At 45.6% G+C, this 15,497-nt stretch overlaps 1 long non-coding RNA gene across 5 annotated transcripts in view; it reads right to left on the minus strand.

Annotated features, from left to right (window-relative positions):
• Gm31278 overlaps positions 1 to 15,497 on the minus strand; it is a 108,921-nt gene that overhangs the window by 17,088 nt on the left and 76,336 nt on the right. Inside the window, exons 1-4 of one of the 5 annotated variants that reach the window (XR_879222.1) lie at positions 10,739 to 10,846; positions 9,505 to 9,607; positions 6,782 to 6,828; positions 2,602 to 3,230 (exon numbers count right to left, since the gene is read on the minus strand). This is a non-coding gene — a long non-coding RNA (predicted gene, 31278). Of the gene's footprint in view, positions 1 to 2,601; positions 3,231 to 6,781; positions 6,829 to 9,504; positions 9,608 to 10,738; positions 10,940 to 15,497 lie in introns of those variants that run through there. The other 4 variants (XR_879224.1, XR_388073.1, XR_879223.2 and 1 more) reach the window with 4 other exon arrangements.

Below are 15,497 nucleotides of genomic sequence, written 5' to 3' on the forward strand. Positions count from 1 at the left end.
CATTCAATGTGGCCAGATTGGAAAGAGAGACAAAGAGACCTTCTAATCCAAGTCCTTCTGTAATGGTAGTTCACAAAGAGAGCAAGCTATACAAATCACCAATCTGCCTGGTATAGGTGAGGCCCCTGCCTTCAGCTACCTTGGCTAAGATGCTCTCTGTCAAGGGGATCTGACAAGTTGTAAGTCTATCCAGGAAACAAGTCCCCTCCCCTGACCCCTGCCTTCAACCTCTTCTTCCTCCAGTAATAGGAGGATTCTTGTTTCTTGAGGTCCATTATTTCAATGGTCAGATAGGCAAAAAGGATAACTACACTTGTTCCTGACAAGCAGGCTGATTACAAACTGAGTGCCCCGCCCCTGCCTCCCTTTATGAGCAGTTTTCCCATTACTCTGTATGGCAAATGTTTAAAATTTCAAGCTGGATCTTCTATTTGTGGCATGTAGGATTTATGGTCTTTTGATTTCGGGTTTTGTTTCTTTTCTTTAAAAAAAAAAAAAAAAAAAAAAAAAAAAAACAGGCTCTGTGACTATTTCCCACCTTATCCCCCTCCCCCGCCCCAGTTATCAAAGATTATAGTATTCTAAAGTATGTAAAATCATAAGTAAGAAGGAAATGTCTCAAGATGCTTCTTAGGTCACATCTGAACAACTCTTGACATCCTACGTTTGGCCTGGCAAAAGAAAAGGCATCCCTTATTATGACTTCCGACCAGGATGGGAAAAGGGGTTTCACTTTGAGTCTGAGGGGAATCTCCCTGAACTCATAGGAACCCTCAGCAGGTTCACCTCTGAATTTGTGTGTTAAGGGCAAGCATCTCAACCACTAAGGACCCAGGTGGTGACAAATGAGTAAGCTCCCCCAGGGAGGTAAAACCAACCCAGCATGCCTTTCTCCCAGGCCAGGGGGCCTGAGCAGGCTGTCTGCACTGTGCGTTAATCAACTCTGCTCTCAAGTTACTGTTTGTCTGTGGGAGGAAATGCCAGGAAGAAATCCCTGAGTAGGTTTAGGGCTTACTTCAAGACTGATCTTTGGGACAGATAGACTTCAAGTTTTAGAGGCTTTTTCTTTAAGTTATAAGGTAACAAATTCATAAAAAAAAAAAAAGATCAGCTTTGGGGTTCAGATAATCACAGCAGAGTTGTTTGTTAGTTTTTAATTTCTGTTTCTTTGGGAATCTTGCTAGGGAGGCAGTGCATACACGAGGGAAGCGATTCATACAGAGTGTGTTAAATGTTCACAGTGTTGTCTGGAGAGCCTTAGGTCTTAAATTTAATGACTTCCCAGGGGTCCAAAGCCACATCTAGACAGAAATGAGAGTCATTTTAACCTTTCTGAACCCCTCTTTTTCTCACACGGTGTGTGATTCTCTGTTCTAGACGGTCTCAGCCTATCTGAGAAGGAGCCACAGCGGAGTCACATGCCATTTTTCTCCCTGTTGATCACTTCTAGTTTTGTGTGTCCTTGCCTCATTTCCTGCATGTCTTCAAAATTGATCGTTTTATTAATTCTTTGAAAGTTTAATACATGCATCCAATGTATTTGATCACATTCATTTCCCCACTCCTCCCATACCCACCCTCCATGCCCCTCCCTATTTCATGTTCTCTTTTGTATATGTAATGTTCATATGTGTATATATATAAAATGTATATGTATATATATATAATTCATATATGTGTATATAATGTATGTATATATAATGTTCATATATGTGTGTGTCTGTATAATGTGTCTATATGTATATATGTATATAATGTTCATATATGTGTGCATGTATAATATATGTATATGTGTCTATATAATGTTCATATATGTGTGTATTTAATGTATGTGTATGTATATATATATATGTGTGTGTGTATAACATATTTACATATAATGTTTATATGTGTGTGTATATATATAATATAAACCTATTGAGTCTAATTAGTGCTGCCTATATGTACATGGATATGGGCCATCCACTGGAGCATGGTCAACCTAGCAGAGGCCACACCCTAAAGAAAATTGATTCTCCCTCCCTCAGCCACCACCAACTATTAATAGCTCCGCAGCTAAAAGCTGGGGACTTGCAGCCCCTCCTTCCTTCACGTCTGGAGGTTGGCTGACTTGATCTTGCAGGCCTTACAGTGATAACCACAGCTGCTGTGAGTTCATCAGTGCGGTGTGCCTGGCACATTCATTTCACCTCTGTCCTCCCCAACCTCTGGCCCCAGTAGTCCATCTACATATTCCCTGCACATTGCACGGAGGGGTGTGATGTACAATCCTCACTTACTGTTGAGCACTCCACAGACACAGAAGAGAATGGCTGTACCTCATGTGAGAGATGGTAGCTTTATGAGGTTCAGCGTTCATATCCTGCCAGCAGAGTCTCAGCTCTGGGACCAACCATGGACAATGACCTAACTGTGACCTGAGTAGAGAATGGGAATGCATGCCTCACAGTAAATCATTTCTTGAAGAGACTTGAAATGGTGTCTAGGTTTAGTATACAATCACCTTGACATAAGAAACAACTCATTAGCTGCTCAAACCATGGGTGGTGTTGCCCCCAATGCCTGCTATTTGAAGAAGAAGAAAAAAAAAGATTAGGCCACAATTTTGCAGGTCTTGTGTTAATCTGAATTTGATAGCAAAATAACAAGAGAGAAAGCAAAACAACAGAGCCACAGAGGACCCTTGGGTGCCAGCAGAAATCCCTTCCAACTTGCCATGTTTCCACAGGAAGTTCAACCGTTCAAGACAGAGCGTGGCTGCTCTGCTAGTACAGTAAGAAATGCCTGGTGACTGCAGGGAGGAGAAGCTGGAAGCAAGCAACAGGGTGCAGCTAAGCAGCCAGGGAGTTGCTCTTCCCCACCCGCTCAGGGGCAAACTCAGAGAAACTTTGTGCAAGAAAAGCAATTTACTTAGCTAGCTATTTTCTAGATTTGCTCAGCAATTATTTCAGCTATTTCTGTTTAGATTAGACTTTTTTTTTCCTGGTCCCTGACCAGTGACTTTCTGCTCTGCTGGGTGGGGAAGCCTGGGCGTCATCTTCTCTCCTGGTAACTGAGCAACCCCGGGTGGAGACGGTGGGAGCGCAGAGTGGATTGTATCTCAAAAGTCGCAGGATCTCTTCGAGGTTAGCCACTGCCGGGAGAGTCCTCGGTAGTAGGAAGTCACTCGGTGCTGAACTCTGGGAATCACTGGTTTAGGAGGTTGGGGTAACCAATGGCTTCAACAGCTCCTTGGAAAAATAAATATCCCAGATTTGAAGATTTTTCTGATTTCCTGATGTACGCACGTATTTCCAGCAGGCCCTGGTTTTAGGCTATTAATAAAATGCTACTGTGTAGCACTGAGAAGAATACAGGATGAACCAGCCTGCCTCCATCCTAGGCTTAAAAACTAACACATAGTGAGGATGAACTACATTCATTCCTGCTTATGATTGAACCTCTGTTTTGCAAGGGTTGAGCTATACCACACCTGTAACCTTAACTACAAACGGTCATGTACTGCCTAGTGCAAGAATGGCAATCACATCTTTGTTTGAAAAGGTTATAGGACCTCTATGATTACTTTATTATGACTACTTCTTGGGATTATCTTGTTTTGACCACCTGTTATGTTCTACTCCTGTAACATCCGCCCCCACACACACACACCCTGTTTCTCTGACTTGGGACCTCCCTATCCCTGAGCTATAAAAGTCTTGTCTTCCTTACACTGTAGGCTGATCCCTTGTACTCAACCTTGGGGTGGGGCCGGGGAACAGCCTATGTACATGAATAAGAAAAACTTGCTTTACTTAATGGCCTGCTTTAAATAATTTGACCATGATGGTTTGGGTCAGTGGTCTTTCTCTTCCTATCTTTGAGATTAACATTCTGCACTTGTTAAGTGCTGAAAACTCAGTCCAGGACACTCTTGGTCTAGACTGGGCTCCGCACATCATTAGGCTCTCCTGTTGGACTCTGAGATGGAGTCACGGTGGGTGCATGACCCAGTGTCTGTCAATAGGAACAGGAACAAAGAAATGAGAAATCAACACATTTCTGGGCCCGGAGAAAACACCAAAGTATTTTTGAGAAGTAACAATGCCACTGTCGTCTATGTTCTCTTCAACGACCATCCATTAGATACATCCGAATGACTGAAAACCACAAGGCTGATCTCACAGAGACGAAACAAAAGGGCCATAAGTGTGAGGGTATCCTGGGCTATACATGGAGAGTTTGTTGGGAGAGAGGGGGTAGAGGTAGAGATAAGGGGAAGAGGAAGGAAGAGGGAGGAAGAGGGGGAGGAAGTATCAAAGAGGAAGAAAGAAAGAAAGAAAGAAAGAAAGAAAGAAAGAAAGAAAGAAAGAAAGAAAGAGAGAGAGAAAGAGAAAGAGAGAGAGAGAAAGAAAGAAAGAAAGAGAGAGAGAGAGAAAGAAAAAGAAAGAAAGAAAGAAAGAAAGAAAGAAAGAAAGAAAGAAAGAAAGAAAGAGAAAGAGAGAAAGAGGAAGGGAGGGAGAGAGAGAGAGAGAGAGAGAGAGAGAGAGAGAGAGGACCAAAAGTAAAGAGACATTAGAAAGAGAGTGGCATCCTGTCTACCAGAAGGTAGGATATTGGCTCAGCCTCAAGATGGCCCTCACAGTCAGGAAAGTAGACAGCCTTGAGCCCTCACAGAAGCAGAATCCCAGGGGACAGGGGCTGGTGGCTACAATGGCCCTGATTTCCTCATCTACAATGAAGTGTGTGCCAAGAAGTCTACCTCCATCACCTCTACTTACAGGGAAGGCAACTGAGTCTTGAAGCGCTTCGCCTTAGAAAACATGTGGTGTTGGTCACTGAGAGCATGGTTGGAAACTGAGTCAGACTGAATCCTGAGCCCACTGTAAGAAGGACCTTGGGTTTTAGAGTTGTTCGTCCTTGCCATTCTCCTTAGACTAGTGGTAGAGTAGAGTAAAATTGTGTATAAAAAGTCCCAGACCATTGACTTCCCACACATGGCTCATGAGGGAGACCAACATCCATGAATATATATAATACTCAAATTCTTATGAGAGAGATTATCATTCATGAACACTCAAATGCTTTTACCCCCAGGACATAGCCTCTCCTGATTCTCCCCTGAAATACGTACGCAAAGTAGGGGACTCTGGCACCAACCAAGGCAGCTTCCTTTGGGACCTGCCAAGGGCTGCGTCCTGATCTCCTCATGACTCATCTGCCCCTTGAGCCCACAGGTCTCCATCTAAGGACTTTGGACAAATATTAACTTGGCTCCCAGTTGATAAAATGTTTTTCTTCTCACTGACCTTGAGATAAAAGGCATGAACCTTAGATAAGGTGTTTCTTCCTGGCTCCAGGATTCTGGAAGAAGGATGAATGACCCACCTGAGTCCCAAGCTCAGAAATGAGAAAAGAAAGCAGATGACTCTCACAGACCTTTGGGGTTTTTGCAGAGTGGCATGAGTTTTGTTATTAAGGACCTTCTGCATGTATGATAAACTTGGCTTCTTCCAGATCACATGACCTCTTGAACTCCTGAGGTTGAACCATACACAATCCTCCACTAGGAAACCTTGAAAACAGTTTCCAGACTCTGTGGACCTTTTTTGTATCTCTAAAATGCGATAGGAAATAAACACATTTTCTCTTTGGCAAGTCCACGCCATCAATAATTACAATAGGTACCACATAAGTTTTGATATTATTTTTGAATGAATTATAGTGATGGCATATTTTAGTCATCTATAAATTATTCTACAAGGGGTTAGAGTTGTGGCTCCGTTGGTAGAGTTCTTGTTCATAAAGCCGTGGGCTCAATCTACGGTGCCATCTAAAAATAGCAGGAATGGTGGCTCACACCTTTAATCACAGCGCTCCATACACAGAGGCAAAACTATCACAAGTTCAAGATCATTCTTAGCTACATAGTGAATTCAAGATGAGCCTGAGCGAGAGAGGAGACCCTGTCTTAAATAAGCAATCACACACACACACAGACACACACAGACACACACACACAGACACAGACACACACAGACACACACACACAGACACAGACACACACAGACACACACACAGACATACACACACAAACACACACAGACACACACACAGACACACACACACTACTCTAGAAATGTTGACTGTTAGCATGGCTCATCCCAAAGAGATCTGAGCAGAAGGCTAAAGCAAGGGGCTGTTTTCTGTCTGAGTGACCTAATAAACCATCTTTTGTGAGCAAGTAGCTCCACGCCATTTTTTACCTGTCATGTCAACCTTAGGTTAAGATCTCACTTTCCAGAGAACAAAATGGAGGCTCACAGAAGCCCATCAAACTCTGATATTAGGGCCAGAATTGTGTCCTTTTCCTGTTCGTGTGAGTCCTTAGGCTGCAGTATTGACCTCTAGTACAGCTTGATTCTATTTGGATGCTGAGTCTTGAAGGAAGGGAATAAGGTAAGTGAAATGGTATGTATGGGTAGACCCTAAACCAATGACTCCTCCTTATAAGATAATGGGCAATGAGCAACGCAAGATTATTTGCCATGAGACAACTCCTCTCATGAGCCCTGAGGCTGGGCTGGGAAGGCTGGTTCTTGATGCTTTGGCCCAGGGTTGCTCAACACATGGTCTGACTTTGTGGTTTAATTGTGGGGTTCTCACCTCAGCCATCCCTACACAGAGCCTTCCAAGATGTAAGGGCTGAAGTTGCAAGGCTTCCTTCTGATGATCTGACCTGAGATGACCCTAAACTTCACTTCTGCCGCCTCGCTTTGACTCAGCGAGCCATTAAACTTACTCAGCTCCAAGGACTAGGAGGATTACACTGCACCTCTCCGTGGGGGGCTGGAGGGGAGAAGCAAGACATTTTCAGTCAGTCACCTTTTGTCTTAACCAAAGTCTTTGAATCAAGAGTGCTTAATGGAGAAGACCCTCCCTCCCTCCACTCCTCCCAGCTCTCCCTGCCTCCCCTCTCCCTCAGATCCACTGACATTTCTGAGGAGTCTCACATATCCCTGAACAGCTGCTTTAGCCATTGTACAAACCCAATGTGTTTATGCACAAGGACCCGAGGATTGCATCCTTGGGCCAAGAAGACCCCAGACTACTGAATTTTGAGATAGGAATGATTTTATTTTGCCCTGACAATTTAAAGTCAGAGTCTTTTATCCAAACTCGCACTACTAACATGTCCTGCAAACCCACCTTCTGTCCTTTAGTGGGTGGATGCTATAAGAAATAAATCATTATGACCATTTTCAGTATGAGATTCATGAGAGCTCATCAGAGAATCACAGATAACCAGGAGGCATTAAAGCCCCTGTCTTTCTTACCCGGTAGCAGATACCTGCTTGTTTGGGCAGCTCAGCTCATCCTTGGTTTCAAACATTGCAGGCTACCTGCTACAGGACTGAGCCCAGTGAACAGAAAAGGAGGGACTCTCCCACCCCAGGATATGTGTTACATAAGGCTTTGTGCTATGAACTAATAGAATGGGGAATTTGGAGAGGAAGCGCTTCTAGACACAGAAAGGCTGTACCTCCCCAAGGAACTCATACAATCATAGATTCAAGGGGGCAGAGAAGTGCATTTAGGAATATAAAAGCCACTGTTTTGTGCTACGTCAGTGCACCAGCCGTGTTGGCCTTTCCACTAGGCTGCTGCTGGACCTTGGCCAAGGCAGAGGACAAACTGCTTTTCTTTTAGGACTCTGAGTCCTCAGAACTCTTGCTGTGAGGTAATAATCCCTGCTTCTCGAAATGCTGGGCAGGATTCTGAGGGCGATGTGGACCTGGGATTGAGAACGTGGCTGTAGTACTGTGCCCTCCAGGAGAACTCGGTATTGACGGTTATGCCCAGTTAGAAGGCATTGCCACGTGACTGCTCCACCTTACAGATAGAGCGTGTTAAACAAGCCACAGGAGCATTTTGGCATACCCTACTGACAAGCAGCAAGCTGAAGAGCCAGGTCCCCTAGGCTCTCTGGCACACACTGGAGACACAGAGGTTTTAGCTCTCTAGGGTCTGAGACTCATCTGATTGCTTTGAGACTAAATAAATCACTTACTAGGGTTGAAGATGTGGCTCTGTTCATAAGATACCGGCCACATGAGCACAAGAACCTGAGATCAACCCCAGAACCCACAAAGAAATAAAAAAAAATAACATCATAGCAGTGGTGGTTTGAATGAGAGTATCTGCCATAGGCTCGGCTACTTGAATGCTCTGTCTCTGTTGGTAGCCATGTCTGGGGAGTTTCAGGAGGCATGCTCCTACTGGAGGAAGTATGTCACTGGAGGGAGCCTTTGACAGTTAAAGCCTCATGCCACTTCCTGTTTTTGTTTTGTTTTGTTTTCTTCCCTTCCAAATTGCAGTGAGCTCTCAGGTTCCTGTTCCTGCCAACTATCTCTGCCATGTAGATTATCTTATTAGAACCATAAACAAAATAAATTCTTTTCTAAGTTACCTTAGCCATGGTATCTTATCACAACAATATAAAAGTAAGTCATACAGAAATGAGCATTTGTAATCCTGGCATTGTGGGGATAGAGTCAGGACCATCCCTGAGGCTTGCTGACCAGCCAGCCTAGATTAATAGGCAAGCCCCTAGGATCCCCCAGGAGACCCTATTTCACAAAACAAGGTGAGTGGTCCCTGAGAAACAACACTCGGAGGTTGTTGTCTTGGTTACAATTCTATCGCTGTGAAGAGATACCATGACCAAGCCAGCTTATCACCAAAAAGCATTTGATTTGGGACTTGCTTACAGTTTCAGAGGGTTAGTCCATGATCAACATGGTGACTAGTGAGTGTGGCTACAGAGTAGTAGCTGAGAGTTTACATCCTGATTCACAGTCAGGAGGCAGAGAAAGAGCAAGACTGAATGTGGCACTGGCTTTTGATTCACCTCCTCCAAGGCCACACCTCCTAATCCTTCCTAAATAGTCCACCAGCTGGGAACTAAACCTTCAAGTATGTGAGCCTATTCTTATTCAAACCATGACCATTGTCCTCTGGCAAACACCTAGGCACACACACACAAACAAAACAGAAAGCACAACAAAGGCATTTACATTCTATTGATGCTGGAGTTTATTGAGAGTGACCCTTGCCCTCAATGGCCCAGGTTTTATAAGATTATTCCCCAGGGTGGTGCTATCCAGAGGTAACAAAACCCTGAAAAGTCAGCAGGACCCAGCAAGAGCTTTTTAGGTTACCAGGGGATGTGTCCCCAAAGACAGTTGTAGGTTCAATCTCCCTCTTCCTCTTTGCTCCCTAGCTCAGGATGTGAGAAGCTTTGTCCCTTCACATTTCTCTGTGACTACCTTGTCATAGGGAATGAGGCCAAAGTAAGGCAGAATGTGAGCAGAAGTAAACCTTTCTCTTTATATGTAAATGACCTCATGGATTTGGAACCAGGGGCAGGAAGCTGACTTACATAGCTAAGTAAACACTGTTGAAAGTATACCACCACCCAGCCTTTGCTCAATGAGGGTGCCGTGTCCCTGTCAAGCTTCTGACCTGTGGACGAAGCATGATGTCCTCTGTGTCCTCAGAGACCGTGGCTCAAGCTTCAACCTGCCTCTGTGGCACCGATGGGAGTGGACACTGATGGCTGGGAATCCTGAGGAAAAGCAGGAGGAGGGGAGGGGATAAGACACTGTCCTCTGAACCTGTGTATTTGTCTTCTTCCTCCATCCCTCCCTCCCCATAGTCATCGTGCCCTTCAGGCCTGTCCAGGACACTTCCAAAGGCCCAATGGGAAACTCAGCACATCAACAAAACACAAGACAGGGGTGTGCAGCCCTGCCTTGGTATCCGATGACATCACATGCTGGGACGGGAAAATGACTTTCCGTCTCTCCTTTCACCACTGAGTCCCAGTTGTCCCTGGTGCTCTCTACCAGTAATACTGGAGCAAAGGGGAATGCATAGATCAGTTATCCATCTTTCCTCCCTCCTTCTACCCTTTCCTCTCCTTTCTTCTCTCCCTACCTCCCTGTCCTTCTTCCTGTCTTCTTTTCCCTTCATCTCTGTTTCCTTCCTTGTCATCCTTTCCTCCTTCCTTCTTTTCTTCCTACCTACCTATCTTCCTTTCTTCCTTCTCCTGCCATTCCTTCTTCTCTGTCCTTCTCACCATATGTTTCCCTTCCTCCCTCCTCTCCTTCCTCCCTGCCTCCCTCTCCCCTTTCCTCCCTCCCTCTTTCTTGCCTTCCTTCCTCCATTCTTCCCTCCCTTCCTTTCTCCTCCCCTTCCTCCCTCCCTCTTTTCTTTCCTCCCTCCCCTTCTCTTCCTTCCTCCCTTCTTCTCCCCCCTCCTTTTTTCCCTCCCTCCCTCTCTTCCTTCCTCCTTGTATTATTTTCCCTCCAAGATCATTCCCCTTATGACCACCACATACCACCTTAGTGGTCTCTTTCATGATCTCAACCCCAGATCCAGCAAGAAGACCTCAGATGCAGACCCTCCATTTTTCCAGCACTGTGTAACAGTCTGGGCCTGGGTGGCTCCCTGTTCTAACTTGGCTAGTGTTTCTAGCCAAGGCTCTTGCCAGGCATATGCAGAAGGAAAGCTTTCCCCAGGAAAGGCAAGAATCTAACAACAGCTAGAAGGAGAAACCCCCTCTCTGCTGGAAGGGCCATGACTCTTTAGAGTCAGAGCGCTCCTGAATAAGTCTAGTGCATGTTCCAGTGGTTTCACAAGCCTGGTCTCTGACTCCGCACAGGTCTTGCATTCAAATCCCATTTCTGATGCTTACTAATGCAGGCCTTCCTTGCATCGGTAACTTAATCTTTAAGATGAGAATGCAGAGTGAATCCGGTGTGGGTTGGCAGGCGATCCGAGGGACTAAAGTTTGTCACAGCACTGGGACTCAGTGAACACTGGCTTATGTCCTAAGTAACTGATCCTCAAGAGGAGTTAATATGTCACTGATCTCTCAGTCCAGGAGTACTACAGCCAGCTTGCACTTTCTGCTCTCCCTAAAACCTCATTCACTCAACACTTAACCTCTCCTTGCTTCTTCTATCCCTTCCCTTATTGGACAACATTAATCCATCACCGGGTATGTGCCATCACTGGAAAAGCTTATGAAAGAAAGATAGGAACGCACGCTTATTTTGTTCTCAGGCATCCAGACCTTCTGAGGCCACAAGCTGCTGGGACAGGGATGTGTGTCACCATGACGCCATTCTTTCTCCGCACCGGTGTCATTACCTAATCCCCTCTACAGAGCTTCACAGCCCATAATAGACTTTCACATTTCAGAGAAGCACAATGCACCGGAGATTACATGTCCAACAAAGGGGGTCTCGCAGGCTCATCTGGCTTTGCTCCTGACCAGTGACCTGTAAGCAGGACAGCAGTATGAGTGTAGAGGTATTGTCTCTGCTGGGAGAGGGTAGAGCTGGGGCACGGGTGGCATTTGTGGTAACAGCTTCCAGCCCCTGGAGCCTCTCCAGGCCAGGCTCAGGATCCAGCTGCTCAATGTTTGCCATAGCCAAGCTGCATACGGATAGCAATGTACACCTTTGATACTACGTAGTGTGGGACCTAGTGCACAACACAAGGATGCCCCTTATCTGGGATGGATACAAACACAGTTTGAACAAAATCCCTGAAGATGTGATGTTGGATATGGATAGCTCATTTAGCAGAGTGCTTGCCTAGCCTGCAGAGAGCCCTGAATTGGATCCTACCATCACATAAACAAGCATAGTGGCAGATGCCTATAATCCCAGCATTGAGGAGGTAGAGGCAGGGACTTACCGGATAGATGGGAAGAACAGGTTCCTCAAACCGCTAAGTATGCCATGGTACTCACACGCACACACACGCACACACACGCACACACACGCACACACACACACACACACACTCACACACACTCACACGCACACACACACACACACACACTCACACACACTCACACGCACACACACGCACACACACGCACACACACACACACACACACACAAACACACACACACACACACACACACTCACACACGCACACACACGCACACACACACACACACACACACACACACACAGAGTAAGGCTAAACAACAAAATTAACCATGCAAACCTAACTTTTTATATAGATTGCTGTACATGTTTCTAGATAGTTATTCTAAACCTCTGAGTCCTTAGAGCCAGGGGCCAGGAGCTAGCATTGAAGATGGGCCTTGTCCCCTGACAGTAGCTGTCAGGTTTCCCTTGTGTGCTCACACATGTGGATGTGGAGACAGTGTGGTTGCCATCTGGCCTTTACTGTTTATTTCCCTCTGCAGTCCATCTCAGGGACCAAATCTCTTGACAAAGACTGTAACTCACACACCTAGCCTAGAACCAACCTTCTCTGGTTGTTGTTCTGCTTTTGTTTGTTTGTTTGTTTGTTTGTTGCTTGCTTGTTCATGACAGACCTTGCTCTCTAGCCCAGGCTGCCCTACAACTTATGATCCTCTTGCCTGAGCTTCCTGGGTGCTAGGATTACAGGTGTGTACCAGCATGGTTACTCTAGAAGTAAATACAGAGAATGTCTGGGTGTAATGAGGGCATTTGAGGAAGCAGCACACCCCTCCAGTCTCCCTCCCAACCCCCACAACCAGTACTCTTGATAGTTTGCATGTACTTAATCCATCAAGTTGAGCATGTGACCACCCCCTCTCTCTGTGCTTACATTGCCACTAACACAGCAGAGACTGCGTCAGGTCTGCTACTCCCAAAAACTCATGTGTTCTCTAAAAGGGGAGCTGAGAAGTAAGAGGTTCTGAACATGGCTCACTTGAAGAAAAACCCCCACCAGGGTTGAGACTTTCTTTTTTAAAAAATAATAATTGTGTTCTTCTGAGTACGTTAATAACAACAACAACAAATGTGCCTCTTCTGAAAGGGAGCCCGTCTGGTTTTAATAAACCCTTTGGTTACAAAATGAAATGAGCAGACAACAACAAAGACGGCGTTATTAACATAGTTTTATGTAATTAGATAGAGGGATAATATTTATTTTAATATTGCAGAGGAAATGTCCCACAATGCAGACCCCTATCTTTGGACTTTCACTCATCAAATAAAAGTGTGCTTACAGAGAAAGCAAGCACATAAGTCTTACACACACACACACACACACACACACACACACACACACAGGTCTTCTGTAGCCTTGCCTCATGATTGGCACAGTAGTTTGTTACAGAAAGTCTGAGCTTGCAATTCCATGAAGTTCTACAATGTGCCCCTTCCCTGTGTGGGAAGGCAAGGAAGAGGCCACCAAGTGGAATCTCTGGGAATACTCTTGAGAGACAGCAAATCAGATGTGGGGAGCATTCTCTGAAGGATGCTGGGATGGAGAGCCAGTTCTTGGGAACGTTCACTGAACGGTTTCTATTCAACCAAAAGAAAGACTGGCCATGAGTGGCCAGACACTGAACCAGTACTGGGGTTTACCCTGTTTGTCAGAAATAGAACAGAGTAATGGTGGGCACCTAGGGATTTGCTGAGTTCAATCCCTCAAGGGACAAAAAGAACTGAACAACCAGGAAAGATAGAGGAGAAGGGGAAAGTCACAGCTTTATCCTTGTGTGATGTGAGAGCCCTGAGAGTCTGCTAAGCAGCAGCAGCTTGGATGCTTTATAGGGTTTCTGGGACCACCGCTTCCCCCTTGTTTAATGTCCATCATCCTCCCTTCGCATGGGTTCTTGGTTTCTCCTAGCAAAGTCTTTTGGAAATAAGGAGCCACCATCCCAGAGAGCTCACTTTTGCTTCGCTTATCTGCTCGTGTTCCTCTAACTCTCCTTCAGTTAATAGGACACTGGGTACACATGTACTCCCTCCTTTCTGTTTTCCCTCTTAATTCTGACTCCATTTGTGCCTCTCTTTGTGCCTCCTTCTGTCCTCCATGACCAACTGAACTCAGCCGCATATGGAAGCCTTGCTGACACCACCTTGCCCTTTCTGGTTGATTTTTCCAGCCAGACACCAAATCAGCCAGAGCTAGAGCAGAGCATGCAGGTCCTTTCCTTGTCTCTGCGAGCCCTCTCCCAGGACTTGTGGGCACGTCCTATCATCCCAGGACACATCCATGCCACCACAGAAGGAGCACGCTTCTCTTCTCTCACCTCATCCTCTGCATTGAAGTCTGGGCCTCAAAACCAGTTATGGTAATTTCAGTTATCTTTCCAGCAGTCTTTGGTGTGTGTCTGTCCTTTGGAAATTTCACAGAACAAGTGAAGCAGGATTTGAACAACCCTGGCTTCCCATGTGAAGGGTAATTTATAAAAATAAGTCATTAACACAAAGCCATTCCTTGGTGATGGGTCTGCTAAACCCTACAGGCAGTTCCTATGACTAGGCACTAAGATGGAGACTGTCATGAGTTGTCTCCTGTAGACATTGCTGCCATCCCCCCCACCCCCCCCACCCCACCCCCACCCCTGGTTCTTGTTGAGGATGTGAAAATGAAACCAAGGTGTAAATCAAGACACAGCACCTTCATGTCGCCTCCTTGGATGACCCCATGAAATCTGCAGATCTTCCCAGATAACTCAGTAGTGTTTTTCACAGCCCTGGGGAGTTCCTTGGACTTTGTCACTTTCCATTCATAAGAATGTTGTTATCAGAGAGGACGCTCACCACCCAGGAGGTTGTAAATTCCTTGACGGTTAAAGCTAAATCATGGCTGACCTTAGCTCTCCTTTTGGAACCTTAGATAATCTCAGTAAGTTCTCTCTTGCAGAGGCACGTGCACTCTGAGGAACTTGTTGTGAGGAGGAGGAGAACTCCTAGGTATTAGCCAGATGCATATGCTACATGGATGATGTACACAAGGGACTGGTCAGGATGTCTAAGAATCAAGACAGAGAAGACCCAAGGCAAAGCCAAAATGTGAGAACCCATATCCCAAGACTATAAGCTACTTCTCTTGTGGGTTGGAGCTCCTATATGAAAAGTTTCATCCCACAACCCTGGGGCTGGCTCTGCCAAGAGAAAAACTATAAGCTGTTCTTATGGCTTCTGGAGATGGATTCAAATGGAGGCTAACTCGAGAAAATACACTTTGGCTACCAAAAAAAAGGGGGGGGGAGGGGGGAGGAACTCCATTGTTTGGAAATCACAACCACAAAGTCATGTGACTACACAAATCATTTGCAAATCAGGAAATGCTCACAGAGATAGGAGAGGGAGACTAGAAACAGTTATCTGTGAGGAAGTACTTCCTGATAACCAAAGTCGGTCCCTGCAGTTTCCATTTCTTTTCCTTTCTGAAGTTAGCAAGAGGAGAGACGTGAGCATCGGCCAAGCCGTCCAAAGGAGAAAGAGATGCCATGAGCCTAGGAATTGAACCTGTTCAGTCCACCTAGCTGGGAGGGGGCCTGCAGTGCATAGAGTGGACTGATGGAGCCTCTCACTACACACAGATTTGCAGGGGAGAGGTTTAATAGAAAGTGATATTGGCAAGTCATGGGATTAAATAGGAATATTGAGGTATATGCACACATTACTCATGCATCCTGGAT

This window comes from Mus musculus, chromosome 8 (assembly GCF_000001635.26).
Source record: "Mus musculus strain C57BL/6J chromosome 8, GRCm38.p6 C57BL/6J".
Lineage (NCBI taxonomy): Eukaryota > Metazoa > Chordata > Mammalia > Rodentia > Muridae > Mus > Mus musculus.